The sequence below is a fragment of the Camellia sinensis genome, chromosome 9 (genome assembly GCF_055761805.1).
Source record: "Camellia sinensis isolate YWXY chromosome 9, ASM5576180v1, whole genome shotgun sequence".
Classification (NCBI taxonomy): Eukaryota; Viridiplantae; Streptophyta; class Magnoliopsida; order Ericales; family Theaceae; genus Camellia; species Camellia sinensis.
In genome coordinates, this window is record NC_138969.1 from 23776432 (window position 1) to 23791052 (window position 14621).

Genomic DNA, 14621 nt, shown 5'->3' on the forward strand with positions numbered 1-14621 from the left:
TCGGAGCTCCTTGCTAAGGTTCTTGAGCCAAAATATCAGCCTTTGAAAGTGAATGATTTGTGGTTTGTGAACAAAAGAGTAACTCCTCTTTAAGAGGTATAACTTTGGTCATCTTTACACTACTTCTTCCCTCTCTTTTCTTTCTATTTTAATACTATTTTTGGACTGATTTGGTGGGCTGAAACTTGTGATTTAAAACTACCAGAGGTAGAGGGGTTAACCACCCTTCTTTAAACCTTATTCCCTAAGATTTTATCCTTGTATTTCCCATTAGTTTCCCAACTTTTAGCCGTTGTTTTGGGCTAATTTTCAGAGTTATAGGAGACTAAAAAATGTGGTTTTGAAGTCCCAAAAGTGGAGGGGTTAGCCTCCCATCCTTAGGCTTGTTTACTAGCTTTATTTCCCTCCTATTTTAGCTCACTTTTTCTAGCTTTTTCATGTTAATTCAGTCACTGTTTTGAGCCTTTTAGGGACTGTTTTCACTATTTAGATAGTTTATGCTTTGAATACTATGCTTGTCTTGTTATAAGTCCTCATAGATGTGGTGGTTTAGGCTTTAGACACCAATCTATTTGAGTTGATAACTTTTATTCCATAGTTTTCATACATATACTTACACTTGTAATCATCTTTACAACCTCCCTCCTTTCTTGATTTTATTTGTGTAAGAGTTGGTTCAAACAATTGATTGTTATTTAAGGCATGAAAGAGAGACCTTTCACGCTTAATGGTTTAATTTCTTCAGGAGTCCATTACCAAGGTATTACATCTCTCTTGTGCCAAAAACAACTTCTTGTTTGGCACTTCTCTTCATTAGTGGACTTAATTATTAAATGACTAAAGAATGGAAAGGTAACTAAAAAGGACTAATAAAGTTGAAATAAAAGAGATAAAGAAGATAATAAAATTTGGTTGGGTTCAGTCAGATGTAATACTGAGCCTATTGCGTCTTGAGTCACCGCATACTCTTTAGTGATGTCTGGTGATTCATGAAGAAATGTCTACCTCTTCCCTTGAGGTAACTCGATGATAGGAAGGAGGCATTATCTGTTTTTTTAAGTCCTTTATTGAGCGCTTGTCCTGTTGTTCCTACGATCATTACGTAACAAAATTGAGATAGTTGACAATCGAAGGGACAAGTAGTCCCTTGATCATTTTCATTATAGGGAGGGGCAGAGAGGATATACATCTTCTGGAAACACTCTGTTCTTGCTCTGTCACAGCAGGGCATACACAGAAACAGTGGCCAGCCGGCCACTTGTCATGTATGACCAACCACTTTCTTAGGCCGGCTGGCCACCTCTTTTGTATGGGCAATGCCCTTTTGTTGGCAAAACAGAGCACAATTCGAGGCCAAAACAGAACAATTTTCTAAATGCAAAACATAGCAGATTCTAGTAGCAAACAGAGGGGCTTCCGGAGGATGTTCGTGGCTATCCGCATGCGGTTTCGCCCCTGTTCAGAGCTCCTAGATTAAATAGATTAATTAGATTAGTATGCTTAATTAAGTAGTTAATTAGTTACTTTATTATTTATTCGGATTTGTAATAGTTAGTTAATTTAGTTTATTGTGTTGTAATAAGCAGTTAATTTGGACACTTGAACCCCCAAACATTCGAACCCTCTTTTACGAGGGTAAACTTGTAATATTTGTATGACTTCCAACCCCTATTTCTTTCTCCATTTTACTTACCCGCTTATTATGGTTAGATTAGCATCATGTTTACTATAGCATATTCCATTACTTGCATTCATTCATTGTTACACGCATCGAGATTCGGTTCATCATGCTAATCATTATCATTTTAAAATTCTTACTCGATTACGTGCTTTATCGCATACTTTGAGTTGAACCACATGACACGTTAGATAGCCAAATCACATAAATGCATTTTGTATGTATTGCATTAGTCACTTGCTTATTAGGGCATACATTTTCCTAACTATTTCTTCTATTTTGGCTTGCCTCGGTTAGGTACTAGGTGAGCATTTTTTGTTTTAGCATATTGCATGTTTGTGATTGTTGCCATATCTAGCATATTACTATGAGGCTAAGTGCTTATTTGATACATCTCCTGAATGCCTGTGGATGAAGGCTATGTCGCCTAAATTGGGATGATTTGATTAATGTACCTATGAGTTCGCTTTTCCAAGTGGCACATATTCAAAACAAATTTTCAATAAACATGAAATCGAAACATTCCAAATTGGGTGGAAAAGTCTATACTTGTGTGCCTCACATAGTAATGATAGCCTAATAATTAGAACAAGAGCATATAATATACATAAAAATCATATCATGATTAGTAGAGGCCTATCTTTGATCTGGTGAGTGGGGTACTCAATTCATGACCTTCCCCTCTCATACCTAAGTTCCTGAACTGAGACAAACTTGGTTACGACGGATCAATGGCCTTTGGCACTAGTCACTAGTTTCTCAAAAATATTTAGGTGGCGACTCTGTAATCTGGCAATGCAGTCCATTTTTAGAATTTCTGATTGTAAATCAATTTTTCATAGACTTGCAGGATTTGGACTCTTTTGTGTTTTTTGTTTCACATTGCACTCGTGAAACCAGATTCAGAACCATGGGAGTCCGAACTATAGGGCTGTCGTATCCGAGAAGACTAATCCCTCCGAGGAACACGAGAAACCGGCTACAGTTTCTGGCAACTCTATTGGGAAAATAAGAGAACTTGACTTGAACTTCATGATGTGACATTTTATTTACAGATATATGTTATTTGCGTTGCATTTGCATGGGTGCTCTAAGTCACTGTGTTTTCTATCTGCTATTCTTGGACGGCTTGTTGGAGGCTTGCCTAAAAAACTTGCTAAAAGGCTGGCCAGTTGTGGGCTCTGCCATGTTAGAAACACAACCCTTGGATCTGGATTACCGTTGTACCGCTTGATCCACCTTTCACTCCTCGGTGTTAGGTGTAAAAGGTATATTAGGTAATCTTGCCGAGGTACCGCTTTTGACCAATCGGCCTAAGCTACATATAGTAATGCCATAGTAACTGTTCCAACATAGGACAAGAGGCTTACCCGTATGTAGGATTGTATGAAACTACTTGCTTGAAGTAGTGAAACCCTAGACCATGCCAAAAGCTAGGACAAGGTAACCCTACCCTCTCATAGGGTGTTTTGGCTCTCTTTACCTGGTATGTGCCTTACAATGAAACTGTATAAGAACATTTGGAAGACTGTGTAAAATCAGGGATCTTGTTCGAGGACAGCCAGTGTTTGCCTCACTGTCACCAGTTGCAAGGCGAAGGAGGGTTAGACAGAATTTACTAGTTTAGTTATTTCAGCAATCATCCCTCAGCTCACATACACTCAGAACACCTTAATCACAATCACCCACTCCTAGAATGGCTCAGTATCCCCCATCAGATTTGGAAGACCTACTAATCTGTCTACAGCAATCGGTTGACAAACTCTAGCATGACGTGGCCTATCAAACTGAGGTCCCAACTAGGTTACAATAGCAATAACAGAAACCAACTACGACTTCTGCTTCGCACGCACCTAATGTGGCTATTCCTATACCCGACACTACTGCCAATGCTGCTACAACTTAGGATCCACAAGCTGAGGGTGTTCTGGCTTTCCCCACCTAAGCAGACCCAATTCTAGCACAAACATCTAGAGCCCCAGTTTGCTAAACTGAGGCAGCTTTTGAGTTTGAGATTGACCCAACCTTACTCAAAATCAATAAACTTGAGAAATTGTTCAAGAAGGCGCAGGGAATTAGTTATGTCCAAGATATAGAAGATAGGTACACCGAGTCTACCGTCACTGTACCCGAACGGTTCAAAATGCCTCATATTGACCGTTTTGATGGTTTTGGAGATCCTATGGTGCATGTGAACCTCTTTGCCAACGTTTTGAAACCAATGGGTTTGACTAGACTCCAAAATTTGTCACTTTTTGGAAGGACCCTGTTTGGTGTAGTTGTCGCTTGGTATGCCAAGTTGGACGATTCTGTGAAACAGAATTGGGATGATATGGCTAAATTGTTTCTTCGCCAATATTCCTTCAACTCTCAAATGGAGGTCACGACCCATGATCTCATGGCAACGTGTCAAGAATCGAAGGAGGGCTTTGTAGAATTCATAACTAGGTTGAGGGCCCAGGCATCGACGATGACTACCCGACCCTCAGAGAAGGACTAAATTAGGTTGGTCGTTCGAAACCTTCATGGCAAGTTGCCGCAGAAAATGATTGTTCTCCCCTTATTCATCTTCAAAGAGCTTTATGAGATGGAAGTTTAGATTGAAGATGCAATGAAACAGGGGATCATCACTGACGACAGGGAGCTGGCCAAGAGGCCTTTTGTTCGCTATTCCAATGCTATTGGGGGTAACACAACTGCAAGGCCGTCAGAGGTGAGTTTTGTCACCATAACCAAAACTGCCGACCCTTTCGCCAATGTGAGCCCACAAACTTCCAACTTTACCCGACCTCCGGGTAAAACTTTTAACCAGCTTTACATGACTCTATCTCGAGCCATGCAGGTGTTAATCAAAAAGGGGCATCTGAAACCCCTAGAACCACGACTGCTTCCAGACTCTCTTCCATTCAAGCACGATCCCACTAGATACTGTGCTTTCCATCAGCAACACGGTCATGAAACCAATCGGTGCTTTCATCTACGTCATAAGATTCAAGATCTCATAGATAACAAAGTAATAGCTCCACCTCAAAAGCCAAATGTGACCACTAACCCATTTCCCGTCCACAATCCAGTCTCCCCACCCAGAAATATCCATCTCATACATACATAACCACCTACCTTTAACCCAAACATATATATCACCCCCTCCCACTTACCAAAACCAGTATTGTTCATCCCTGATAGCACAGACTTATGCATGATGAACACATCCAACCCACAACCTGAGCCACACAAATTCGTAATGACAACATCTAAAGAAGAGAAGGGTTTGACCTCTGAGGGAGGTGCGGTTAGTCGCTGCAAATTTCTGGGGACTTATTTGAGGGAGAGTATTCCCTGAGCCACTAAATTGTTCCCGTTACTCAAACCAGGTCTAAGGTAGTACTGCCGACCTCAGTAGACATTAATGTGGTTAGGGAGGATGGCCCAATCCAAGGGTTGGATGATCTTGCGGATCTGGAAGAAGATTTGGATAACCTACAATTCTTCAAAGAGTAAGACCAAGGCAATGTGCAGATCAGTTGGTTTGATCTAAGCTCGTTGACTGACTACAGGGGGTGACTGAGTAATGAATTCGACAAAGAAGAGAGAATAGGAGTTAAATTAGAGGGAGATCAAGTCGGGATAGCTGTGGTAGCCAAGAAAGCAGAAGAAAAAAGGGAAATTCCAGAGGACAGTGGTATGGAAAAACAAACCCAAGAATTGGGTGTTGATGAAATTATAGATGCCAGACTGGAAGCTTTGTTAGGGCAGTTCGACCAAGAAAGGATCGGAGATAGTTGGAAGACCGCAATATTTTGTCCTGTAAAGGGGGATACATGTCCTATCGATGTGATCCAAGTTAAATCAGACAACTATTTGTCGGTGGCTGATGGTGAATGGTGGGAGGACAGTGATCTGTAGCTTGCTTACGTAGATGAAGACTGGGGAGACCATATCCCAAATCACATCCTAGACAATACTTGGTATTCCGAGGAAATAGATCACCTCACCAGAAGTGGAGGGTATTTCAAACCTCCATATTTAGATTAGGTTGAAGCCTTAAAGAAAGACCGAGAGGTCGAGAAGGAGAAGGAGAAGAAGCTGGATGAGGAGCTGGTTTTGAAGTAACTCAAAATCATCCAAGCTGACATATCCATTTGGGGCCTCTTGATGTCTTCGCGAGTACACCGACAGGCAGTATTGTCGGCAATGGATAAAACTAAATTGTCCATTGATACTACGCCAGAGTAGCTCATTGGTCTGATTTTCCCAAGTAGCACCAAGCCTATGCTTCCCTTCTCCGACAAAGAATTACTGCTAAAAGGATCGGCCCACAACAAGTCGTTGTACATATCTGTTGAGTGAAAAGGGAAGTGGGTGCTAGTGGTTTTAGTGGACACCGGTTCTACTATCAATGTTCGTCTTTCTCGCATCGCCTATGCGATAGGGTTGAAACCAGCGAATTTCATCCCCACAACCCAAGTAATTCGGCCATATGACAATACGAGTAGAGAAGTCATGGGGACAATGAAAGTACAAGTCCAAGTGGGCCCATCTGAGCATGAGATTAAGTTCCATGTGCTTGATGTACCAACTACCTTCAACTTACATTTGGGGAGACCCTGGTTGTATTACATGAAGGTTGTGTCCTCCACCCTACATCAAATGCTAAAATACCCTCATAAAGAAGGAGTGGCAACCGTTTTTGGAAATTTATCTATTCATTCGCCGCTGGAGGTAACTACACCTTAGCTGGAAATCAATCACGGTGATGAGGATGTATTTATTTCAAGAATTACCCTAGCAGAGGCTCAGGTGGTGCAGACAATCCTAGCTCAGGACGAAGGCATGTACATCAGTGCTCAGTCCATCTATTTCATGAACAAACTGCGGCACATTCCGGGAATGTGGCCTGAAAAGAGTGGGAGAAAAAAGGTTGCGACACTAGCTGAGGTACCACATAATCCACATGCCTTTGGGTTAGCTAATGTGCCCACCAAAGAGGACTGGAGAAGAAAGAGGGAAGACATGAGAGAAAGAGCTAAGGCCAAAAGAGCTGGGAAGCACTACAACTTGGTTCATAGGCCAATATGGGGAACTTCGAACGGGCGTTTTGTTAGAGAATGAGAGCATTTCACATTTTGCGGCTTATTTGAGCCTTGGGTAGATTCCTCAATAAAAAGCGTTTGAGGATGAAGTGGAGGATTTGAAATCTTTTTTGACCACCTGCTCCAAGACAGTGATGAAGAGGGGCCTGCAGCAAGTACCAACATAAGCTAAGATAAAAATGACAGTTCAGATAGTAGTGAGGATGAAGTAGAGGCAGCACTGGCCAGTTTCTTAATAGATTCCAAGAGTACTATGGAGAACTTGGGGGATACCTTTACTGTCTCTATGATCGGGGAAGAACTAGTTGTGAACTCCACCAGTGGCATTCTGGATGCGTCGAAGGCACCACACCACACTTGGTAGTTGGAAAAAGGGCTTTGTTGCTAGTTCTAAATCGGATGATGAGAAATAATCTGATTCCACCAAGTCTGTTGAGTCAGAATCAGATTCAAGTCAGTTCAGTGGGTCAGAGTCTGGCACTTTCGAGGGTGGTAGCCCAGATGCCAAGGTCATGTCTAGGTGTTCTTTTGCTTTCTCTTTTGAGTCTGTTTTAACCAAGGAGCCATAACTTTTGAATGAGAATGCTGCAGATTCCATTTACTTCTATATGCCGTTGATTTGTTGCATTGACCAAGAATTTCAAAATTTTAATGAAAATGAAGAGGAAGAAGTTCCTTAGGCTTTGAAAAACTTGATTGACCAAGAGGAAGAGAGGTATTCTAAGCCCTACACAAATGAGATCATTGCAATTAATGAAGGTACTGAGAAGGATACTTACTTAGTCCAGATCGGGTCCACGCTGTCTTCGGAGGAACGCGAGTGTTTAATTGCTTTATTAAAAGATTTTAAAATGTTTTTGCATGGTCCTACGAAGACATGCCTGGAATCGATCCCAAGATTGTATAGCACTGGATCTCTCTTGACCCCGAGGCCCGACCTGTCAAGCAGAAACTCCGTCGGATTCGTCTAGATTGGGCACTGAAAATTAAAGAAGAGGTCACTAAGAAGATCAACGCCAGATTTTCGTTAGCATCTGAATATCCAAACTGGTTAGCCAATATTGTTCTAGTTCTTAAGAAGGATGGCAGAACCAGGGCTTGTGTCGACTTCCGAGATCTAAATAGAGCTAGTCCAAAGACGAGTTTCCATTGCCACACATTGGCGAGTTGGTAGACTTCACTGCTAACCATGCGCTGTCATCATTCATGGATGGGTTTTTTGGATATAATCAAATTTTGATGGCACCTGAAGATAGAGAAAAGACTGCATTCACCACGTCGTGGGGTACCTACTGCTACAGGGTTATGCCATTTGGGTTGAAGAATGTCGGGCCTACATATCAAAGAGCTGCAACCACCATCTTGCACGATATGATCCATAAAGAAGTTGAGGTGTACGTGGATGACATGATTGTAAAGTCCAAAGAGCGAGAAGGCCACTACACCGCACTCGAAAAATTCTTCGAATAGATCAAGGAGTACAGATTGAGGTTAAACCCACAGAAGTGCACTTTTGGGGTGACTACGGGAAAAATGCTGGGATTTCTAATTACTCAGAGAAGAATTGAAGCAGATCCATCTACGATTAAGGCTATCTTAGAAATGCCACCACTAAAGACTGAAAATGAGATGCATGACTCTCTAGGAAAAATGCAATTCATAAGACGGTTTACCTTAAAATTAACCTTGACTTGTGAACCACTATTTGGTCTATTGAAAAAGGGAAAGAAGTTCCGATGGGATAATTGATGTCAGTTCGCCTTCAAACAGGTCAAGAAGTACCTTCAGAATCCACCTGTGTTGTCATCGCCATAATCGGGGAAGCTGTTGATCATGTATTTGTCAGTGACAGATTCAACTATGGGGTGAGCTCAACAATCAAAAGCTAAGGTGGAAAAGGCCATTTACTACCTAAGCAAGAAGATGTTGGATTACGAGACCCGTTATACTCTGCCAGAGAAAGCTTGCTTAGCTTTGGTTTGGGCCACTAGGAAGTTGAAACACGACCTGTTAGTTCACTCCATAATTCTGGTTTCAAGATTAGATCCCATCAAATATCTCTTTGAAAAACCAGCACTTACGGGTAGGCTAACTCGTTGGTTGCTTCTTCTCTCCGAGTTTGGCCTTAAGTACGTCACTCGTAAATTTGTCATAGTTAGGGCAGTGGTGGAGTTTTTGGCAAACCACCTAGTGGAAAGGGATGAAGCAAAAGAGTATCTGTTCCCAGATGAAGAAATTCTGCAGGTAGAGGAGGAAACATGGACCATGTATTTTGATGGAACAGCTAATCAATATAGTTATGGAATAAGCGTGTTGCTGATAGCACCCGATGATTCCCATATACCCCTAGCCTTCAAACACCGGTTTAAAGTATCTAATAATGAAGCAGAATACGAGGCGTGTATCGCTGGATTGGAAGCTGCCCTAGAACTAGGAGCAATAAGGTTGGACGTCATTGGAGACTCAAACCTGGTTATTTCTCAAGTCAACGAAGACTGGAAGGTCAAGGAAGAGAAAATGAAAGTTTATCATCAGGCCCTGGATGTTCTGATCCCAAGGTTTGAGAAACTGACATTCACATATCTGCTAAGAGAGAACAACCGGTTTGCTGATGTGCTGGCTACCCAATCCTTTATGGTAGACATATCGCGTAGAGTTAAGATGCGTCCGATCATCATTGAATAGAAGTATACACCTGCTTACGAGACCATTGCTGCAATAGATGAGGTTCAAGACAAGAACCCCTAGTTTGACGACATTTGGAACTTTTTGGAGAAAGATGCGTATCCACCAAGGGCAACCACCAAAGATAAACAGGAAATACGACGTATGGCCATTCAATTCATCATTTATGGGAATAAGTTGTACAAGAGAGGCCATCCGGGAATGCACAAGCTCTGCGTTGAAGAAGAAGAATCGAATCATCTCATGGAAGCCATCCACAGAGGAGAGTGTGGAGCATACATGAATGGGGTGATGCTAGCTAGGAAAATCCCGAGGCAAGGTTATTATTGGTCAACTGTGGAGGAGGATTGTATTAACTTTGTTCGACGATGCCATAAATGTCAAATTCTTGCCAATCGCATGAACATCTTGCCATCAAAGCTTTACAACATGACTTTGCCGTGGCCTTTCTCAGTTTAGGGAATTGACGTCATTGGGGCAGTCTCGCCAAAGGACTCAAATGGACTTGAGTTCATCTTGGTAGCGATCGACTATCTTACCAAGTGGGTAGAAGCTCAGTCTTATTCAATTTTAAAAGCATCACATGTGGCCAAGTTCATCATAAATAACATCATCTATAGGTATGGGGTGCCAGATGAGATCATCTCGGATAATGGCTCACACTTCAAGAAAGAGGTGGTAGATTTTCTTGAGAAATACAACATGGCTTTCCATAAGTCTTCAACATACAGGCCATAGACTAATGGAGCCATTGAGATTGCAAACAAAAATGTTAAGAATATCCTACAGAAAATGGTAGAAACTTACAAAGATTGGCCAGATAAGTGGCAGTTTGCACTCTGGGGTTATAGAATGTCAATTCAGACATCTACTAGGGTAACCTCCTACTTTTTAGTATACAGGATAGAAGTTTTTTTGCCAATTGAGGTTGAAATACCATCACTGAGAGTTATGGTCGAGTGTCAGATAATAGAGGCGGATTGGCAGCAGAACAAATTCGAAGAATTGATGTTATTCGACGAGAGAAGGTTAAAGGCATTGTACCACATTCAAGGATATCAGCGCAGGATTGCCCAAGCGTTCAACAAGAAAGTCAAGTCTAGGAATCTAAAAGAAGGAGATATGGTGCTCAAAGATAACCGAGTCCCTATCCATGACCCTGGGGGCAAGTTCAAACCCAATTGGACTAGTCCTTACATCATCAAGTCTATCTAGTCAGGATGAGCAATTATCCTTATGGATTTGGATGGTTTGGAGTTCTCACAGCCGATCAACATGGACAACTTAAAGAAATATTATCCCTGAGAGGCTCACTAGGCGGAAAACCTGAAAGGATTTGTTCCGTGTGTGTCAAGTAATGACTATTTCTGAAAATGGTTTTGAAGTTTTTAATAAAAGTTGGTTTTCTCAAATGTTATCTTTGTTTTGAAATATACCATTCTTTGGACAAAAAGGGAAAATTTTCAATACCCACAACTTTGATTACTTGATCAAAGAAAAAGCAAGCATACTAATCTGACTCTCATGTTATTCAAACTTTTTATATCAGTTTTTACATCAATATACTTAAAAGCAAAAAAGGTCAAAGCAATAAAATAGGGGCATAGTCGAGTCAGGTGAGTGTCATTTGCCTTCCGCCCGCACTCGTCGAAGTCCCCGCCACCATGGATGGCCCAACCTGTGCCTCTTTCTCAAGCCAACTAAGCATTCTCTGGGAAGGGTACGACTAAAGCCAGCGGTAGGGGCCAGAAACTCTTTCGTCCTCCAAGCAGTGAAGTATCTAGCCAGGTGCGAAGCATGGACTAGAAATGGAGTAGGTATTCTACACCTTCATCTAGAAAAATTTGATCACATCCAAACTGGCATCTAAACCGAAATAGGAAATAGAACACACAGTGCGTGAGGCCAATCAACTGTATACCCGGTTGGCAAGACATGTTGTAGCTCATCTCAGCCAAATTAAGCCAGGGGCAACGCTAAGCGATATCAGCTACTGATTTGTTGCACATCTAGTCGCACCACAACCCCTCTGAGGGAAAGTTCACTAGCCATGGATGAAAGAAGTTGGATTGGGTTGAATACTCGGGGCAAGGGTCCACCACTTTTAACTTATCCATCAGCCACACTTGGAAAGGGATGAAAAATAAGAGAGATTAAAGAATAGAGAGATACACATTGAGAGAAAAGTAAGGAAAGGTTTTTGAGAGAAAATAGAGATTAAGTGCTAAAGTGATATGAGAATCGTAAATAAGAAAGGATGGGAAACAATACCTGGAGAAGTAGTGGACTCCCAGCAAATCAAGAAGTCTCTCGCCGATGGAAAGCATCCAAACCCATCAAAGTCTCGGCCAATACCAAACCCATGCAACTCTTACCCTCCTTGAGGCGTTGGGCCACTTTGTTCAGCCTAATGCTAGCTTCGTCACAGCCAGGGGCAAACAGGAAGTGCGCGAGTAATTATCATAATCAAAGGGGGTGTTGGCGATAACCTCACCAGAGAAAGTCACCTCTGTCTCCAATGCCGAAAAATCAATGAATCAAACCGGATATATCCAACTCTTCGTCGTGAGCCAAGGATTGAGCATCATGTAAAGTAAGCCCACACATCTGTTCAAGAGCCCGTGCATGGCCAAAACGGGGCTAAAGTATAATCTTCTCGTCTCGGCCGGGCTCTATTAAGGCTTAAAACTCTTCAAGAGTTGGACATATCTCTTGTGATCCGAAGCGAAATACATGGGTAATCGGGTTCTAACACCGAACAATGACATGAAAGAACAGAAAACAAGGCAAAGTGTGGCTCAACAAAAAAAGAGCATTTATGCTAAAATCACAGAAATTCACCTTTTCCATGCCATCCAAAGTGGCCATCCAATCCTTGATTCTCTCGGCAAGAAATATCTCCATTTTCAGAGAAAAAAAAAAACTGAAAGAGAAGTGGTATTCTGTTAAAGAACCAGTAAGAGAAGGCATTTATAGAGAATAAGGTTAGGTAAGTGGATGACAGCTGTCAGCTAGTTGTCCACCCACATGCAATGGTTGGCCGGCCACATTTCCTAGCCGGATGTCCAATTTATCAATAGGCCGTCCTATTAGATGGCCGGCCAACCAATTCAGTTGGCTGGACAACTGGGCAACAGTGTTATGTTTGTCCCTTTTTGTTTTGGTGTCTTGTATTGAGTCTTTTGTTGCTAGAAAGTATAATTAGTTGTGTTTAGGTTGTTTTCGATTTGTTTTTCCTTTATTGAGTTGTATTTTGCACCTTGGTTAGTTGAAGGCTCAATATCTGGTTACAAACATCATTCAAATACAAGCATTTCGTTCTCACATTCAAAATACAATCAATTTTATGCAAGTATGGTACTATTCTCAAGACGCAAAGTAAAACTCCTTTCATAAAACTGCAAGGTTCAATCCCAATCATAGTTTTTAAAAAAGAGGAAATGCAAGTTTTTCAAAAGTGAAGTCCTATCTAAAGCTATACAAAGTGCTAACCTACTAAAACAAAAGAAAAGAGCAAAAAGCACAAAAATCAAATCTCGGTCACGTCAGGTGGGTTGAGAAGCCCTCTTCACTCTCTTCTGAGGAGGGGAACTTGGAGCACTGTCACAATCAGCACCGTTATCCTTATCAGGGGGGATGGGATTCAGAGCCAGCCTCATCACCTCTGCTCCTAGATCTAGATCCAGATCCAGATCCAAAGCCAAACTTGCCCTCTCCGTTCACAGATCCTGAGCTAGCCTCACCCTCTCTGCTCCCAAATCCGGAGTGCTCACTCCCTGCCTTCTCGGAGCCATTGGTCTCAGCCTCATGCCCACTCAAAACTGGCTCTGAGGATGAGGAATTCTCCTCTGCCTCAGACTCTACACTCTGCCTCTGAGTGCCTCGGCCTCTGCCCTTGCCTCTGCCCCGACCTTTACTCTCGCCCCTGCCACATGTAAGAGCCTGTCTACCTCTCCTCTCGCAGCCGGAGGAGGTGTCGCTAGCGTCGCCGGTGCTACCAATGCAGGTGCAGGCTAAAAGCAAGAAACAGAGTATCAGAACAGTGTCAGAGTAGTATCATTATAGAATCAGTATGAGTATGGTTAATCAGAGCAGTATCAGTGCAGGAACAATATGGGCATGACAGAAAAGAGAACTAGATCAATCAAATGAATGAGAAAAATAAAAGTACTTGATAACCATAGAAAGTGTCACACCCCACTTTTTATGCTAACGACCACCATTACCAAATCCTTTATTATAATACAATTTCAGAGATCATGTGCGGGAATTTAATACAATAACGAGTACTAGTATTAAAGGTTCTCTCATTCAAATATGAAATGAATGCCACATGAGAAAAAAATAAGTAAACTGCCCGTAGGCTTACATCTTTTAAATTAAAAAAAAAAGGTTTAACCCTTTTACATCAATGGCATTCCGCCTACAAATAAAAGGCCCCATGGCCAAAGCATAAAGAAGATCCTCTCTCTTGAACCCTTCTCGACTTTCACTTGAAAAAGGATTAGCAACGTGGGATGAACATAAAGTCTAGTAGGAATCCCAATATGATCCTAAACAATAACAACATATAGATAACTATGATCATGAATACTTTAAATCATATCATATACATATTATGATGGTTTATACAAAAATATACTTATATAGGAACTTTTCTCAAAATCATTCATTTCGCTCAACAACATAAGCAATTTACTTTTCTTTCTTCTTGTTACCTTTTTCCCAAAATTCATATGATAATAACAAGTTCCTGAAAACAATTTCACAAAGCCCATTACGTTTTACCTTCTTGAAACATATTCACAAGTATCCGATGTCCTTCACATTATTCACAATCTTGTTACAGTACTTACGTCTGTTTCCATCACATTCACGTCTTTACATATATACATTCAGTACAAAGGGAAAACAACAAGCAACCAACAACTATCTACTCAACAAATGAGGCAACTCGGCCTTCCAAAACCATAACAATCATAACCCATAATATACCCAGATACATTGAGACAATAATGATAAACGTGTTCTGCTCTACCTACCTTAAGCACGATATGCCAAGGACACACCTTTCCATAACAAAACGCCATGTCAAGGATACACCTTTAGTTAATTTAATCTTACTTCATTTCATGACAATTCATTTCAAGTTAATTTATTTCATC